Genomic DNA, 6,352 nt, shown 5'->3' with positions numbered 1-6,352 from the left:
GAAACATTTAAACCTGTTCGGACAAAAACGTTCTCCTTTAACGCTGAAAACGTCATCGACTGATCCATCACACCACATGGGATATAAAGTCCTAACGAAAGGTATATCCAATACTGCTGCAAGCTGCTTAAACACCATTTTCATATCAAACTCGCAAAGCGATTGGTTGCTTAGATTGTTTTCTGTGAAAATGTTGTCATCTGCTACACAGTCACTTTGCACTGATACTATCCTAGTTGAACAGTATTTTGTGTTAGTTTGGTTGACACATTGTACACTTATGTCACACAACACCTTATCCTGGTCTACACATGTAGAACTGTCCTTACAGAGCATTTGGCTCTGGGGACAATCTCCTCGTATATCGCGACACAATGTTTGACTTTCACACAAACATTCATCTGACATGTCAAAGCAATCCACTACACCGTCACAAACTTGCTTGCTTGAAACTATCAGCTTTCTGTCCAAACACTGGAAACATCTAAACTGTCCATTGAAGAAACAAATATCAGAACTGTCAGAACATTGAGCCACTGAATCGTAGACGTTGGCTTGAGGTAAAACACAAACACCTTTTCTTGATGATCCAGAACATTTAAACCCAAAACCAAGCTGAATTTCGTCACTTTTGTCCTTGCAGCCGTCAATAGCTTGTCCGTCACAAAAATATTCTCTTGCTATAAGTTGTTGATTTTCACAGAAGAACAGGTTTTCGCAGGATTTGCTGCATGTTGAAGTTGTACAAACCACTTTATCAACTTCACAATTATTAACATCGGTAGCGCACGTTTTACTAACAACTTCATTATTGCACGTATATGGATCAGTTGTATGTATGACATTTCTGGCTTCCCTTTCACTTGGACAAGTTATAGCAACCACATGACAAGATTGACATGTGATCTTAGAAAATGAACAAACTTCGTCAGTTCCATCAACACAATCTACGTATGTATCATTTATCCAGCTAAAAGGTATACATCTACCGTCTGGTGAGCATTGTGCGTTATTTGGATTACATGGACATCTGGCGTAAGTACCAGAACAGTTGCAAGTATAATGTGTCTCATCACTTCCATCAATACAGTCAGGTTTTCCGTCACACAACAAATATCGATCAATGCAATTTAAATCCTTTCCAATGCATTGTTTCAATCCAACACAATCACATTCAAACGTATCCGCTGGACATGTACAGTTAACCTCATCACTGCCATCTTCGCAGTCATTCCATCCATCGCATAGTCTAGAGTTACTGATGCAACCTCCAACCAACCATGACGTACAGTTTTTCGTTTTGAAACATGGACACTCAAACTTATCCGCTGGACATGTACAGTTAATCTCATCACTCCAATCTCCACAGTGATTATATCCATCGCTTTGACAAGATTTACTGACGCAACCCCTCCCTGACGTACAGTTTTTAGTTTTGTAACAAGGACACTCAAACATATCCGCTGGACATGTGCAGTTAACCTCCTCACTGCCGTCAGGACATTTTAATGACGCCGTGCACTTGAAAAATTGTGATATACATCCTGAGCGCCCGGGACATGCTGTGTTAAAACAATCGCACTGGAATCTGTTATCGTGACAAACCTTATTTAACTCATCAATCCAATCTCCACAGTCGTTGACTCCATTATTCACCCAACCCCACCCAATACATCCTGCTGGATTCGACCCACATTTACCGAACTTGTGGCAAGCACATTCGAACATGGACGAGGGACAAGTGCAGTTGGGATCAAGATACGGAGCTTCACAAACCGGTAGATTTTCCTCTCCTGTTATGCAAGTTCCCGGGATAAGTTGAGGAAAAGATTGCTTTCAAGACATTATTGTCGTATGTTTTAATTGCCAAACCGGGAAAGTCCCCAGGGAAGAAACTGATGGTTTTCGACTATCAACTGCACTTACTTGTGATGGGATGAGGAGCCAGACTTGTGTCCTCACCCGGACATTCACCTTCCGCCCATCCGATCAACACAAATGTCAGCAATAACTTCAACATAATCTACGATTTCTATAATCTGCGGGTTAACAGAAGTTTTCATGAACTATTATTTGAATACGATGCTGTGTGAAAATTTGACAAAGTAGAGTTTTTTCAAAGTGTTGTGGAATTACAATAATTGATAAAGTGTGCAAAGGTTTAAGTCTTTAATAGTTTATTTAAAATGCTAGGAAGATGTCCGAGTTTGCTTTCATTTCATGTCTTTGCCACAAACAAAATTCCAGCAATTTTAAAATCGTTTACGAGTAAGATTCTGTGAGTATTTATTTCGCACCTATGGCACAAAATTTCAGCAATTTGAATAATTAAAGGTTATTTGCATAAACTAAAATTAAAGCGGGTTAGACAGGAAAAGCAATTGTGGTTTGTGATTCCAAAAGCCTGAACGACCATGCAATGCCTTAATTGCTGTTTTATTTCTTGATACCTGTGTAACATAGTAAAAGCGATCGTAGAGTGTAATGCTGTCAAGTCATCTGCTTTATTGTGTCACTGTTGTTGACAGGCATTGCAATACACTGCTGGAATTGTAATGATCATTACCATATTTGAACATCGTGGCGACGTTTCTGCGAGGGACGGCGTCAAACCGTGGAGAATCATTTTAAACTTCTCTCGATGACTTGGTAAAATGCAAGGTTAAGTTTTGTCGTTCAATGTTTGATTGAAGTGATTGGTTACCTTAATTTTTAATTTCAATCTTTTATTTAAACTGAATGAAACTCCTTAGTGATCAAATCAAACTGCTCAATGTGGGTAAAATAATCCCGTTAACAATTCAAAAATTCGAAATGCCCTTGCAACGGGCAGAAACGCAAAGAAGGTTCGTTGAATTCGCTTCGCTTTCAATCCTCTATGAGAACAGAGAAATTTATTGGGTTTTAGGTGAGCGGTTTTGCTTGGTTTGTCACATTACATAAATCAGGTTTGGCCAACTCGAGGTCCTCGAGCCGCATTTGGCCCATAAAGAGGTTTTTAGCGCCCAGCGCAACAATTTCCGTAATTACGTAAACTTTTTTCTGCACAACTGTACTGACTAACAGGCTTTCGATGGCGTAACTATTACTGCTATGTTTTCCAACCTCAGACATGAGCATCATCGACTTCTAAAAAAGCCTGAAAAAGTGCAAAAACGAAGCAAATTGTAATTCAAGCTTCTTTATATACGCAGATATTTACTATTCACCATCATTCTTCACATGTGAATTCGAACAAGCAAATCGCTATACTTGCACTGTGGCGTCATGTAAGGCTTGACTGAGAATGCGTAAATTCGCAGTGCCTGTTGTGTTTACAAACATGAAAAAAACGTCCCGAGCTACCAAAATGTCTGATTCCTACTGTGACGTCATATGGCGATATTCGTGGGTTTCAGGTTTCTTTCGACAGAAACCTGATGTTTATTTTTGGCCGTCCATGTTTTGTCACGTTTGGGTTTCTAGCTGGTGTTGATATTTGAAGGTTGATGTTTCTGTCAAAGCTCAATTCCGGACAAAGCTACGTCAGTTATGTTGACAAATTTCCCCGATTTTTTTTGCGTCTTTCACAACTGCCTGGTTTATTTACTCATAAGTGGGGATAATTACCTTGAAAGGAAAAATATTTGTTTTTGATGAAGAAAAGCAGAAGTTATGCAGAGTATCTATTTGTCCGGTTGGGAAACAGGCTTAGAAAAAGTTGTCCTGAAGCAATTTTTGAACTCCATTGTGTAAAGGATAAATTTGCCTCAAGGAAGTTTGAACCCCGTTTCTGCAAACATGAACTTTTACTGCAATGTTTCGCACGCAAACTTCAAACCGCAGTCAACCGAAAATCCTGATTCCCCAACTGCAGCACACCTGTGCTCATCCACCTGCAAAATCTAAGCACTGGCACCACTGGTTTCTATATGACGTGTTTACAACTATTATGACGACGCATTAAGTTGAAAAAGGCAGTTCCCAACCACAAACCTTAACTTTATCAAAATACATACATGAAAACACTTCTATTTTATCAAACAAAAGACACCACAACACGAAAGTCGCTCTGTATTATGGAAAACATAAACAGCAACACATTCTTTCTTGGAGAATATTTCTCACGTGTTTCGTGACGTTTCGTCTGTTTGGTCGCATTCTTGTGACGTCATCTCGAAGACGTCATCGCCGCATGTGGTTTGGTCGCTAGAGGGCGTTGGTGATTTGCTTGGTAGTGGCTTTTTGGTTCTGTTTTTTTTGCAGTTGACGGCGATTCTAGAATTAAATTAGTGGTTGTAACGGACAGAACAGAGTATGATTTCTGTGGGCTTGCTTGGCGCATTCATGCGTGTAAACTTGTCTCGTGTTTGGTTTGTGCCAGCATGTAAAGTTTGTAATTTCGCGCCAGGAAAATCCACTTAATTTGAAAAGGAAATATAGCGGGAAAAGTAAAAGTAGAACGCGGACAGCTGTTGAAAAGTTTGGGTTAAAACACATTTCACCAGATCTTGATTTGTTGGAGAAATTCCTCGGTTGAAATCCAGACTCTGCTTAGAGCGGAAACAACATACCTTGCTGCACTCACAGTTGGTGAATCACCGCAGTGACGTACTGCCTCAGTGACGTCAGAAGGTACTGATGTCACAGATGTGGATGGATGAATGCAGACGCGCTCTCCGATTTTTGCACCAACATCGCTTGATGTAATCAACCAACTATGACCACGCTCGTCATATCACAGGAAGCAATCTACTCCGGTTGCGATCCAACAAGCTTTTGACGTCATCCCGTATGACGTCACTACATCGCCGAGCATGTGTATAAGCTCTTGATGCACTGAAAACAAAATAATTTTCACATTTAGAACATTTTTTTAAAACACAAGCATAGTTAATGTAACACTTAACGCGCGATTTATTTCTTGGTAATGTTGTTTTACCGGAACAGTTACGTAACAATGGACATGTGGAAACTGGTGATAATCATTCACCGACTTTAAAAATCTTTTGCTTTTCGTTTCAAGTTGTTTTCCATTCTTTCGTTTTAGTTTTCTTCCTTATCTAAAAATGCACTTCTCTCGTTTTGGGAATATTTCCTCATCATCCGTATAGCGTCCGAGTTTAACCTTCCAAGCTTTTTATTATTTCTCGTTCGTAGTCGCGTTTGGCGCGAGATTTGAATCTTTGAATAAAACTTTCGCGCCTTTTCGATTTCCCGCCTTTTGATCAACATCAGTGTTTCTCCTGTAAAGGATATTTTATAAACACTCGAACAAACGACGGAAAACGGAAAATCTTCCATACACAGGAGTTCATTGACAGTGGGTAGGTTGGCACCCATTGGTACTTTAAGTATATTGTCCATTGGCACGTGACGTTGAAGTTTGAAACAAAAAGTCGAATAAAAATGTTGGAAACACGAGGTTTAATTAAACTTGTACAAACCTTCGTTGCTTGACCTTCCAATAGCACAAAAGTCCGAGCAAGGTCAAAATCAATATCAAACAAAGAACAATCATTCTGTAACATCGTGAAGAAGTTGTGTCAATAAATAGTTATCTACTTTTACAAAAAAGCTTCTAGACTTCTATTTACTTTGTTATTGTGGCGTCATATAGGTACGCTTCCAGTAATAATGGTCACAATTGTTATTCCATAAATTGAAATTAAAAGTATCGCAAACTTCAAGAATAACAGGGCCACTATGGGTACTGTACTATGACTTCATAGAGGAGAGAGAGAACCCGCGTTTCTCGATATCGTTTACTACCGCGTGGCACAATTGCATTCTAATAATTGCCAGTGCAAGTTATTACCCTTGTCGCAACAATCGTAAAAGTTTACGTTATTAGAGTTTGTCGCGATAAAGTGATTGGAAACGAGAAAGGGAACATTGACGAATGGCTGTCACAATAACAAACGCATAGAAGAACACACCGAACTTTTGTCTAGGAATGCTCATTTCTAATGATGACGCCATCATTTTACAAATGAGTTTTCTTGTAATATATTAACCTGAATTAGGTAATATCTTGCATACTTGCTATCTTGCAAATGTGCAGGGTAAACAATGTGGCGCAAAATAAACCTTAATGATTTAAGTGAAAAAATACCAATGCATAAAACTGCACGCAAGCTTTATGTCCATATAAACCCAGCTGTACTTTTTCCCTAAATGTATCAAGCTACTGGTCCGTGACTGGCGATGGTGAGGTTGAAAGTTTGCACTCGTTAATGCGGTATAGCATGTAATTTTACGTGTATTTACAATTTAACGACACACTTTTGTACGGACAAGAAATAGCGAAAACGCTGGAACATGTAATACACGGAGACCATACCAACACCACACAATCTAAATGTCCCAATAC

The sequence above is a fragment of the Ascidia mentula genome, chromosome 5 (assembly GCF_947561715.1).
Source record: "Ascidia mentula chromosome 5, kaAscMent1.1, whole genome shotgun sequence".
NCBI classification, from domain to species: domain Eukaryota; kingdom Metazoa; phylum Chordata; class Ascidiacea; order Phlebobranchia; family Ascidiidae; genus Ascidia; species Ascidia mentula.
This window is presented reverse-complemented; position numbering follows the sequence as displayed.